This window comes from Meles meles, chromosome 2 (genome assembly GCF_922984935.1).
Source record: "Meles meles chromosome 2, mMelMel3.1 paternal haplotype, whole genome shotgun sequence".
Lineage (NCBI taxonomy): Eukaryota > Metazoa > Chordata > Mammalia > Carnivora > Mustelidae > Meles > Meles meles.
The window spans coordinates 100371108-100384321 of NC_060067.1; positions in this window are offsets into that span (position 1 = coordinate 100371108).

The following is a 13214-nucleotide window of genomic DNA, read 5'->3' on the forward strand; positions in this document are numbered from 1 at the left end:
AGGCAGGACAGAGCAAAAATATCCTGCTGGCTACCAAACTACATGCCCTTGCTCCGGTGAAGAAATCGGAAAATCAGGGTTTAGAAGTAAGGCACACTTTTCGAAAAAAAAATGACTCCTCTAACTTCACGTGCTCTTCGATTTTCAGGAGCAAGTGTGGGTTTGAGGGTAGCTTCCCTTCCCACCCCCACTACCATCCCTTGCAATTTAATACTATGCTCGCCAGGAACCTTAACCTCGTCATTTTAAAAAATGAGATATCCGTGACCCGGGGTGAACTTGTTGAGTGTAGGTACAGCGGAGGAAATTCTAGACTCTATGAGCACCCAAGCCTTGCCCAGCGCAATCCTTTCGTGTACACTGGTCAGTGTGCGACTGTTCCCACCTGCGCAGGGACAGCGTGCTTGGTCCACCCGCCTTGACCTCGGAGGCGGTGTCCGGGCAGGCAGTGCTGGGCCAGGCATCCCGGTCTTCTCTGGTTAACTAGCCTCGCTTGCCCCCGGCTGTCGCCCTCCTGACCCTCTTCCCCACCCTCCCCCGCTCGCCCCACTTTTCCAGATTTCTCTTCAGTCATCCTCTCTCAACCCCACTCCGCCTACTTTCGCTCCAGCCTCCTGTGCGCCCCTTACGTCCCCACCACCCTCACTCCGCCATCCCTCGTTTCCGTGACCTCTTCTCTCAATCCTGCAGGCCTGCAAGAAGGTCACATACAAGCACTCTCATACTCACACCCCACATGCCTCGCCCCAAACAAACCCAAGCACTCTGTCCTTTGTTCCATTCCTTGGGTCACTTTCCCTGTCCCTTCCTTCTTCTCCGTCCTGGTTTGCTCCCCAGGAGTACGTTCCCGTCTCCCGGATGCCCCGGTCCTCCCCCTCTGATAATTAGAGCTCCCGGTCCGGCGCAGATTCCTTTTTCTACTCCTCCATCCCATTCTCCCCTCCTGTCCTCCTTTCCACAGTGGGATTGCTTGTGCCTGCTGCTCCTCTGCTCCTGTCTCAGAGCCCTGCCCAGCTCCCTGCCCCTCTTTCGCTCTCGGGGCTTTTCCTCCGGCTCCCGACTCTCCGGCCTGGAGGCCTCACCTCCCTGCCCTGTCTCGTTTCTCGTCGCCCCTGCCCGCTCCCCCCCGCGCTCGCCGGAACGCTTTGCTCGCTCCTTGAACACCCGCCGCGCAGCCGGGCTCGGCTGCCCGCCCGCCCGCCACTGTGCAGTGGAGTTTGGTGGAATCTCTGCTGACGTCACGTCACTCCCCACACGGAGACCGAGCTGAGGGAAGAGAGAGGGATGAGAGCGAGGGAGGGGAGAGAGAGTGCGAGACAGCGAGAAAGCTGGAGAGGAGCAGAAAGAAACTGCCAGTGACGGCTAGATTCCTGCGGCCACCGCGCACCCGTGGACTCCCTCGGAACTTGGCACCCTCGGGAGCCCCGCAGTCCTCTCGGGCTCGGCTTTCAGGCGCTTGCGGTGCAGCCTGCGCCTCGGCTCGCTGGAAATCTCCCCGGGAAGCGGTGGGACGCAGAGACAGCAGCTCTCTCCCGGTAGCCGGTAAGTGGAGGCCGTCTCTTCCGCAGGGGTGTGAGATAATGCGAGTTTGGAAATTTGTTCCACTTTGGAGAATCTTCACCGTAGGTGATTTGTGGTTCTTGGGGCTGCCTTCCCCCCACCCCCCGAGGAAACTCAGTTGGCAAACAGACCTTGCAAAGCCCCGGTCCTCTTGTCCCCAGTCGCTGACACTACAATCTATGGAGTTGCTGAAGTCGAGTGGGAAGCAAGACCACGGCTGGCATTTAAAACGAAGTATCTTCCCTTAAATCTCGGTGCCAACACTGCGGGGACAAATCCTCAGACTGAGGATTAGCATTCTCAAGATAAAGGGCCGGGTACAAAGTTTCAGCTACTGGAAGATTAGCCCCCTTCCCATTGTTACCAATTGGAAAAAAGATTCCATTTTAACTGGCAGTTAGTGACCTCTCGGGCCCAAGCGAATTACCTGGGAGCCAGGCCTGGATGCCAAGCTCACACAATTACTTTGGATTATAAATCCTTTAAATTGATCACCAGTCAACTCCAATCTTGCACTTGAGGAGATAGGTTTTAAATGGTAAAGAGGAGAGGACTATTTTCCCAAGTGTCGAGTAAGAAAAAAATTATGTTTCTAAAGCTGGAACATACGGTTCTCTTTTAATTCCAATTCAGTGACTTTACTTTCCTAAGTAATTTAGAGATCATAGAGTAGTATGTTATTTACTATTTTTTGTGTGTGTGAGTATTATGTCTTACTAAAGTAAACTAAATGAAAAAAACTTTTACTATTATGAATTAAAATAAAACAGTCACTCATACATTCTAAAATATTTGTATAAAAAATTATCTGATTTAAAGAGATTCCCTTGCACTTTTTGGCCAGTAATAAGAATTAAACATGGTTTTAATATAATTTGGGGGGAAATTTATCTAAAATTCAAATACCAATTATGTCAAGGAAACAAAGCACATAAGTAAAATAGATTGAAGATTTTTATTGGTGTAACATAAAATAAGCATACAAGGTTTTAATAATCAAACATTCCCTAAAAATTAAATAACTACTTCATTTATGGAATGTTTTACTTTACCTCAGCAAAATTCCACTTAAATTATTCAGGTGCTTTGTTCCTCAAGTTGAGCATGTTTGTCTTCAAGTGTTCTAAAGCATCAATATTAATTGGTTTAAAAGAAGGCTTAAACTGGTAAAATACAGAACTGTGTTAAGCAGTATTTTAATTTCCTTAAATGATTACCCACTGCAAATTAATTTACTGGCTAATCTCACCAATTTAGTTCATTTAAAACATATGTTCTTGTGCTGTTTATTTTTAAACTTTCCATTAAAGATTTTGTTATGGGGTAACAAAGTAAATGGAAAGGGGAGAATGGTGAAAGGATTTGGAATTATTAGAACTGTATTTTATCCTGCAACTTCTACTTATGACAATCAGAAATTATTTTTAAGAAAATTGTTTTATTTCTTACGGCTTTACTGCCTGCTTTGGCCAGTGTGCTTCAGTGTGCTTTGTTAACTATATGGTGCTTTTTAGCACACTCATAATAGAAAACTCAACTTGGCCAAAACAAGATTGCTGGCATAAACATTAAAACCAGGACATGAACTTTTGGGGTGAGAACAACTTCCCACCAAAAAAAAAGTTGTGCATCTTAATTTGTGAGATTAGCGGTAGAAGCTAGTCCCTAAATCCTACCACCAAATTTGTCTAGTAAGACTTGTCTTCCCTGACAGGGCAGGTTTAAGGATCAGCAAGCGAGAATTGGAGGTTATTTTTAAAAACTATCTTCCTAGTTAGTCAGATTCAATTCATCTATTAGGCCTGGTAATTACATGAAGTAAAATAAATAAATAAATAATGCAGGTCTCTTGGCTCATTTTGACTGCAAAATAAATCCCCAAGTCACAAGGACACTTAGGAGTGAGCTAAGGAACACGCCTTGACCTTCTTTTCAGTCCTTAGAACAGAGTTCTTGAAGATTTGTTTTGTATTGCTTTGTTTGGTCTTCAGCACTGAAACTTGGGAGTGGGGGGAGAATGTGTAATAATCGACTGACTTTACACTGAGCGACCCCATCTTTTTCTTTTGTATATTTCATTCCTTTAAAAAAAAAATAAAAACGATTTGCAGTTACCATCTGCAATGCTTCGGCTACCCGTTAATAATGCAGCCAGTTCAGATGTTAGAAAAAAAAAAAAAAAGATTATCGAATTGATGATGACATGCAAATTTCCCCTGAAATTATCATAAGTAAACATTTGAAGTCTGGACTAATAAAATCCCATCTGTGTTACTTCATATCGAGTTAGTAGAAAGCTGTGATAATGAATTTTGTAATATCTCACGAACAGACATCTCAATCAGGGACTAATCCTGTGATTTTACTGCAGAATCACTAAATCTGGAGGCGCCAAACTGCTACTTCTGGGCCCCCCGGGCCTGCAAGGATCCGCAGAGCCCCCACCCACGTCCCAGCTAGCGGGTGGGGGGAACCCCTGGATCCCCACGCCGCCGCGCTGGGCAGCCCCTCCTCTAAGCAGCGACCTTGGCCAGAGGCCCCCGAGGCCCGGCTCGTTCCAGGAGAAGCCGAGGAGCGGGGAAATACGACCCAGACTAGAGCCAGACCGGCAGTTCCCTGCCCCGCCTCAGTTCTTGGGCCAAAGGGGCAACGCCCGCTCCTACACTTAGCCCGGACCCGAGCGAAGTGGGCCCTCCCGCCGCCGGCGTACCCTGGTTAGTGTGAAGAGAGGCAGGCGCCGAGATCTGAAGGGCCTGGGGAGCCCGAGACCTTCTTTCTTTTCTTCGGTCTTTAAAGCAGCCGCGGCTCTTCTACCCACCCCGACAGGGTCTCTTGCCACCCACCTCTCCCGGTTTGCCTGTGGCGAGAAAGGGGGCGCGCGTTAAAGGCTTGGCTCCCTGCGCTGTGGTTGGAAATTTGAAAAAAAATTTGGTTCTCCGGGAAGAATCGGGGGAGCCGTTTTCGACAAGTTATTTCTACGTCCTTGGTGGAAAGAAAACCCTGCGGACTTTTGCCCTGTTCCCCTCTGTCTCACTCAGTCCACCCCCGTTTCCCGCCTCTGCGATCTTAAATCTTACTTTAGGGTAAATAAATGGCCGGGTAAGTATCTCCAGGGAAAAGTGTGGCTAAATATGGAAAAGTGCTCCTGATGGATGAGAGGCCCGAAGCCAGCTGGCTCCTGGAGCACCCTAGGCCAAGAACCTTAGAGTCCCGTTCATTTCAGAATTACAGAAAATCGAGGACAGCCTGTTGTATGGGACAGTTACAAGTTGACGCTGATATTCTACAAAGGTTCACTGAGCTCCTACTCACGGAAAGCGCCGTGCTTAAAAAGGTGGCCTTCCACACAACTTCCTCAGCGGGAAAGTCTCTTCACTCGCCCCCAAATTTTTCTCTCCTGTTTCGCCCCGTGTTCAGAAGGGCTCTTAAGGCCTGACACAAACATCTTGTGAGTAGCTCCACAGCCTAAGTCCCCCAGAACACGATGGATTTATCCCTCAAGAGGGCCTGAGCCCATTCACCGCAACTCTGTAGGGCTAGGTCCCCCTCAGGTCCATCCAGATGTCCTGGGCCAGGGGCTAGGGTGGGGCTGAGGCTGGGCAGCCAGAGGCTGTCAGATCAGAGAAACACGCCTGAAACCCAGCACCGAGTGGGCACTTAACAGCGAATTTGAGGTTGCCGCCCCACAGGTAGCCTCGCTCCACGAAGCCCGACAGGATTGGCGACCGCCGCTTCTCACCGCCCTCCTCCTTTATTTTGCAGATAACGGGGAATGGAGACCAACTGCCGCAAACTAGTGTCGGCGTGTGTGCAATTAGGTAAGAGTCGCTCCTCCTGTCCCGGGCACCCGACGGGAGACCGCACCGCGCGAGGGCGGCGAAAGGACACTGGCCGCTGGGCGAGGCAGCGGTTAGGGGCTCTTCCAGGAGGGGCCGGCCGGGACAGAAAGGGAATCAGAACCGGGACGCCGGTGGCCTCTCCGGGGGGTTGGGGGTGAGGGGCCCCTGCGGATAGGGAGGGAGCCGCTCGCCGCGTCCCAACGCCCGGGGCCTACTTCTCCCGGAGGGAGCCGCTGGCAGCCCCCAGGGAGGCGCGGAGAACAGTACGCCGCCCTGCGCCGGGTTGCCAGAGGGTCCGGGAGACGGGAGTGCCCTCTGCCTTTTCCTCTAACTGGGTCTTTGCTCTTTGTCCCTCTTTCTCTTCTTCGTCCTGCTCCTGCCCCACCTCCCCACAACCCCGCTTCTTTCCGCGGCGGTCCCGGGCGTCTCTCTACCCGCTTGTGGGGCGGGCGCGCGTGGCCCAGGCGTGCAGCCGGCGGCCGTTGAATGCCTCTTCTCCAAAGACTCCGAAATCAAAAAGGTCGAGTTCACAGACTCTCCCGAGAGCCGGAAAGAGGCGTCCAGCAGCAAGCTCTTCCCGCGGCAGCATCCCGGCGCCACTGGTAAGGCCGGGAGCGAAGCGCAGGCCGCGCGCAGGGCACCCGCCTCCGGGCCTCTAGGCTTCGGGTAAGGCGCACGCAGGCGAGGCCGCCAGACTCGGCGTGCCTGCTCCTTGACTTAGAAACTTGGACTCTGGGTGGGACGGGAAATAGCCGTCCCAGGGACGTTAATTCCTTTCCCAAAATTATACTGCACTCCTGAGACCCAACACCTCTCCCTCTTGCTCTTTCTCGCTCTCTCCTTGCGGCCTGACCTCCTGCCCACACCCCAACCTACTTCTGTGCCTCGAGCTGGCTCGGAAAAGTAGTCCAACAGCGACCTCTGTCGCCGGCCATGTCCCACTGCGTGCAGCGCCACCAAGGGTCCACCCCGTCCCTGTGGCTCTTAGCCGAGCCCCGCCCAGGCTTGTGGGTGCGGGGTTTACCGCGGAAGGCAAGCACGGGAGGCTTGTGTTGGCAAAGATTCGCCTGGCCGAGGGGTGGAAGAGCTCACTGGAGCCCTGCTGAGCCTGAGGGCAGAGACTGTGCGCAGCAGTCAAGGGTGTGCTGAAGTGTGTGCCCCTGTCGACGCGAACTTACCTGTTGTGCAGGTTGCAAGGCCTCGGGTCTTGGTGGTGTCTTGCTGAATTAGCTGGTTTCATTGTGGACGAGTCAAGGGACACTGCTGCTCAAAGTCTGCAGGCTTGTGTAAAAGTTAAAACGTCTCCAACCCACTGCACAGACCTTTGCTGGACTGAAACTTACCCTTTAGGGGTGTGTGTGTGTGTGTGTGTATGAGGGGACAAGCTTTCCCTTAGAATTCATGAGAAACTTAAACTTAACTGTTCTGCTCTTCTCCGGATTTTCCAGGTTACTATAATAATAAGTGCCTAGCCTAAGGGAGCTGTTGACCTTTGATAGTGTGAGGAGATAAAGCCCCCCATCACCCTCAGCCCCTAACCCCCTTTTTCCGGATTAAAGGGTAAGGATACAAATGTAATGTGTGCCAGAGGGGGGCGAATTGGGACCCCCGCCAAGTAAACAGACCATATTACCAAGAAGAAAACAAAGGCCCTGCGTTAGGGCTTCCCAGTAAATCTGAGAAAATTATCATTTGTCTAAATAAAACTTCTAAAGTGGTCTGGAGCAGAGCACTCCCGACACCACAATATCGGGAGTCCTCCTGCTGGGCCAGTTAAACGCTCACTTGTCCGGGATTAACCCCATGGGGTTAAATGGGGCCATGCAGAGATAACGTCGGGTGATTTCTGTCATTAAGATTGTGTTAAATTCTTCCTCTGTTTGATAATCGGTCGTAAAAATAAATTATTAGACCGAAGTATGTTTGGGATATGGTTAAAAATCAAGAACAGTGATGTCTCCCCTCAGGGAAATATTTTGTGCAGGTTCAGTCCTGGCTCTGGCCAGACTGGGGGAGCTCCCCAATTTCACTTTGCATAGGGTGGGCTGGCAGCCCCCAAGCTGAGACTGATGTTTCCCAATGCACTGGAAGTGGGAATGTTACAGAATGTCTTCTATCCCCACCCCAACCCAGGGCTTCTAGAGCCCAGGCATGGTTTCTGAGGACAGGTGGTCTCCATCTAAACTAGGGAGGTAGGGCCTGTTGGAGGAGAGGCTTGAAATAGGATGGGGGGGAGGGGGCACCTAGGTGGACAAGAAGCTTCGGAAAGCTGCTCTTTTCTGCTTCTGTCACAGTTCCCACTCGGGCCACTGGGCATCCACATTTGATAATTAGCAGGTAAACAAAGAACTAGAAATAGTGAATGATTGTTTTCTTAACCATTACTTTCAGGCCAGGATTATTTTAGTGCAAATGAAAGGCTCTACACTGGCAACAATCTGTTTTCTACCTTTTGGATCGAAGAAGGAAATTGCTGCCTAAACATGTTTAATGCCATTAATTAAGAAGAGGCATGTGATAGGGAGAAATGCCGAAAATCTTGATTTTATTGGCTTTTAGGGATGTCTTAGACCAAAAAAAAAGTCCCACACAAATAGCCAAAACTACAGTGCCTCACAAGGAAGGTTGCCAGAGTCCCCTCTACTGAATACAAGTAAATTTAACTTATGTGACAAGCAAACTCCTGGACACAACCTGCTTTTAAAAGAAAGAGTTTTCTCCTTTATTTTTATAAGCTTTTTTTTTATTTTGTTTTGAAAAAGAAAAAAATGTTTGCAATGACATGCAGTTTTCCAAAGGAATCATGACACTTTATACTGGCACAACCCTTTCCTCAACCCCCTAAAACCAGTGTGTCCTCGTTGAAGACTGAAATCGTTCTCTAAGTAGACAAGGTTAACCTCTGGAAGGCTCCACTTCTGCCTTCCTTCCCAGGGGAACCCTCGTCCCCTTGATAGCCATTGGGCTGACCCACAGCCTGGCCGGAACCCTGAAACTAGAGGAGGCATGAGGTCTGCTGGAGACCCTGAAGGCTAGGGGTTGGAGAGAGGGTTGAAAGAGGAATGGCTAGGCATCCATTGGAGGGAGGGAGAGTTGGCAAGTTAAACTGTACCCCCAGAAAGAAGGGGCGGGAGTCTGCTGAGAACGTCCGCCTAGGAGTCAAGGAATGGAGATCCTTGACTTCTTGCTTTGGGTGGAAAGAGGACTCCTTGCTGAAGTCGAAAAGTGCTCTTGACGTTCAGGAAGAGGAGGGAGTGATCCTCCCCTGTCAGTAACCCTTAAAGTTTCGGGGCGGTGGCTCTGGTTTGCGGGCTGAAATCGGACAGAGCTGCCGCCCCACGGTCCCGGCGCCCAGCTTCCGCGACCATACGTGGGCGGGTACCTTGGCCGGGCCTTCCCCAGAGACGCCATTAATTTTTAAATAGCTTTGGCTCAGTGGATGCTGCCAAGAGTCTCACCCAAGTCTCTGGTGTGTTCAGACCTTCTTCCCTTGGGAGGGGGATTCCAAGGCCCCTTGTGGCGCCCCCAGCCGCGACACACACACCCTCAGCAAGCAGCTAGATCCCAGTCTTCAGAGGACCCGGGCTAACCCCCGCCGCCTCGGCGGCCGCAAAGCCTGCATTCATTCAATCAGCAAATGTTTGCCGAGCACATACTACGTGGATTCCTAATGTACCCCCTGAAAGCAAATAAGCCGGTTTCCCTTCGCCATCGTGAAGCAGCTTTCATGCTAACAAGGATCCAAGCGAGAGCGCAGTCCCGATCATCTCTAGAGAAACGCGAAATGGTGGGACAGGCTGCAGTGCCCGGGGCCGGAGCGTGGTCTGAAAGAAGGGGGATGTTCAGAGGGTCCGGAGCTCTTAGAGATGAGGGCCGAGCAAGCGACAGGGGCAAGCAGAAGGGCATGAAGTCTGAGGCAGAAGCGACCAGAGAGGGAAACAGGGTTAAGGAGAAGAGATTTCCATTTTCTTTACTACCGCCCCACCCCACCCCGCGCCGACTCTAGCTTATTGGTAGAAGCTGCTTCTGCGTTTTGTGGGTTTTTTCCCCCGTCGGGGGAAATTGTACCAGTTGTGCAATAGGTAGTCAGTCCCTGCGGATCCCCGCCCGCGGAGGTAGGCTTTACAGGTCGTCGTGTTCCTTGCTACCGACACCAGGCGCGCTCAAAGTTTTTCTCGAGGCTGGTTGGGCTGTTATTTCTCACCGCCCGTAGTTAATATATGCAGCAGTTGTTAGAGCGACTCGGGAGGGAAAAGGAAATGTATAACGAAAGCTTATTCGTGAGCAGGAATATACTAATGGAACAATCTGATGTCTTCTTAATCCTATGTAAAAAGCTTTGTCGTCTTCCTAATATTGACTGAATGGGTAATTAATGGCTCTTCATCTAGGCGAATACCCTGTAATCCAAAGATAGGCAAAAGACAACAAGCCCAAGGTAGAAGACAAAAGACCCAACTGTGGCCGTCACCCCCTCCCCCACCAGGGTCTCCAAATAGGAAAGTTTCCTCTTAGGAGAAAAAAAACAGGAATGAGAGAATATAGGTACCTTTCCTTGGCTAGACTTAACTGCAGAAACTGGTCGTCCAGGTCAGTTCACCACTCTGTCTGCCCCTGCCCCCACACCCCTAGTCCCCTTCTCTGCATTTCTTTCTTCTCAGTTTCTCTACGGAGTCACCCCCATTTGGATCCTGACAATAACTTTTTCTCACACCAAACCCCATCTTTCGTTTGGGGAAGTGATTGATGAGAGGACCAACACACAGGTCCTCAAAAGGGCTCAGAGGATTCAAACTCTTTCTGATCCAGGTGGAGACTCCTTCCTTTTACAAGCTAAGGGAGAGTCTGGACAGACTAAGATAGGTCAGAGGGGAGGAAAGAAATTAATAGAAGGAAAATGAGCAGCAAAATGGTGTATGTGTGTTAGAGTGATCAGGAGTGGTGGAGTCAACTTCATTGTAAGAATCTGACAGGAAGAGTGCCCAAAATTCTCTCAGCATGTTTTTAACAGGCTGACATTTTAATTTAAACCTTTAGAAGTAATATATTACTTGGGTTACTACAATGAGGTGGGTTCCTTTTTTTTTTTTTTTTTTTTTTTTTTTGTCAGCTGACAGCTTTTAAAATATTATTTCGCTAGGGAAATAAAAGCTTCATCTCAGATTATAGGTGGGTATTTTTGGATTTATGTGATTTATGGTCACCATGACAACTAATGCTGAATGTTAGCTACCAGCATGTCTGGGAGAGGGAAGATAGAAAGAAGGGAGAGCAAGAGAAATAGAAAAAGGAGACGGACAAGAGCTAGAGGGGAGAAACATAGAAAAGAGAAAAAGAGGCGTGTTTTAATCCAATTTTTTAAAGTGACTTTAACCAGTCCCTCGCCAGTTCTCCTCTCTGGACCTGGATATTAATGTCTATCTCATTTTCTTTTACCGCTGTCTCGCTCTCTCGCTCTCTCTCTGCCCCGCATCTATCCCTATCTTTCCCCTACGACTGACACAAATTCATACCCTTCCCTTTGACTTTTACACAGCTAGCTGTTTTCTAAGATTAAATGATGGCCTAATAAAGCTGCAGAGTTAACAAACTAATGTGAAAAGGCATATAGCACGTGGGTTTCATGGTTTCAGAGGCATCCCCCCCACCTGTCCTGCCTCCTCTAATCCCTGGTTTTCTCTTCCGGCACCATTGTGGGGGTACCGACCCCTCCCACCCTGAGCACCCCCAGCCAGTTACTCCAAACCTCAAGTGATTGAGTGTGTGAGGCTAAAAAAATATGGATGCCGTTTGCAGGGACCCAGAGAATGTGGGTGTTGCTCAGTGCATGCACAGATTTATGATTCAGAAAAGAATCTGCCCCTTTTCACAAACGAGCACTTTTTAAATCCATTTCGAGAATGGTGTGGGGAGGGGGATCAGTCACAGTGAAGTTTTTAATTTCTGGGTGTTTCCACTTGTGGCTGGAACATGTGGGGCGGAAGTGCAACTAAAGGGTCTTTCCAGCTCTATTTGTGTGTGAAGAAAGGGCAGGCAGAAGTAAGAGGGGAGGAAAGGCCACTTCTTGGGCAGGGTACAAGGTCTCTATCTGACCTCTGTGCCTTACACCACATGCACACATACACACAATCATGCTCTTCACGGGACTCTGACCTGACTCTGGGCGGGCCAAGGCCTTGAGCTGGCCTGGACCAGAGCAAGACCCCCACCCCTATATGATCTAACAGCCAAAGGAGACACCTAATTGAGCCATCTCCCATGTGAGCTTTGAGGACAGTTTTTTTTCCCAAAAGTTGTGGTTCAATTGGTTGGGTATCAGTCCATACTTGGGTCACTGCACCAGAGACTGGCCCCGCAGTCCAACCAGTTTTGCTGCAAGGACCAACCGGGCTTTGCGCAACTACCACTAAAGAGTGTGAAATTAAATAAGACCTTAAGACTGGTAATCGAAAAAAAAAAAAAAAAAAAAGACTGGTAATCGGTGGCAAATGCCAGCAGCTCACACATTTCCCTCCTCAAGGGTCTTGCCTTGAAAGAATAAGCAAGAAAACCCAACTGAGAATTCTTGAATGTCTTTCGATTTGAAAACTTAAACCTGCACTGGGCTTCCTTCCATGGAGGCCTTACAGCAGCACCTCCAGTTTCCATGAACTGACCATCCTGATTTTTTTTCTGGATTGGAAATTTCTGTGACGGAGTCTAGGAAATCTTAGAAATTTCTAGAACCAGTCAAAGAAGAATGGGTGCTTGGGGAGCGAGGGTAGTGCTCAACCTGCAAAATACAAAGGATTACTTTCAACCCCTTCCTTATCTGTACTACCAATATCTGTGCACTCACAAGTTTTTTGTAGATTAAGTCTCCAAATTTGCCCACCACCACCACCACTGTTCCCATTGAAAAGTGTTTCTTGGTTTCTTCCTACTCGGTTTCTGCCATCTAGACTTTTCATGTTGGTGTATTCCCACCATCCAGGAATGAATTCTGTTGGGCCTGAGAAGGGAGTCAGCCAGGCTCACCATGTGTGAAGTGATTAGGACATCCAGAGAGAGCTGAAACTCTGGAAAACTGCAAAGAAATGTCTTTCTGGCCAAGTTGATGGTTGGAGGAAGGCATTATATATTATGTATGTGCATATCTAGATAGATGATTGATTGATTGTTAGATATGGTTATGTTCTTACTTTAACCAGAGATTTCCAGATAATTGTCTTTATTTTCCACTTGACTTTGCAATGGATAGCTACAATTTAAGATTTTTCAACTCTTTAGGCTTTTAGGCTGCCTGGAGATCACCAGTACTTCCAATATCTCCTGCAATTTGGTACTATGAGGAGCTGTCACTTGCCCTTGAGTTTTTCAACCACTTTGGAAGCTGATTTGGAGACTAGGTCTTTCATTTGTGTATTTGCCCAGTCAACAGAGTCACAGAATTTAAAATTCTGTAGATTTAATGAGAGATGAGCTTCAATATCTATATCGCTCTGTGGAGCTTCTCAGCTCTCCTGAGTAAGGAGTTTTGAGAAACACCAAGAGCCTCCGCCAAAAATTGCAACTCCCGGGTTTGACTCTCAAAGAAACCAATACTAAGAAAGCAAGTATGCTCACTATGATGGGGAGTTTTTCATTCTTTCATACAAAGAGTTTCCTCATGAAATGAAGCCTTAGGGGTTTGGTATTTTGGGGATCGCAGCTATGCTGAGGTTTAAAAAGAAGAAACTGGAATATGATTAGTAAACACATTGGGCAGAAAAGAGCTGGATTCATATTGACTTCGTTATAGGTCATCGGCTGGCAGTGCAATGGGAGGAAATATTT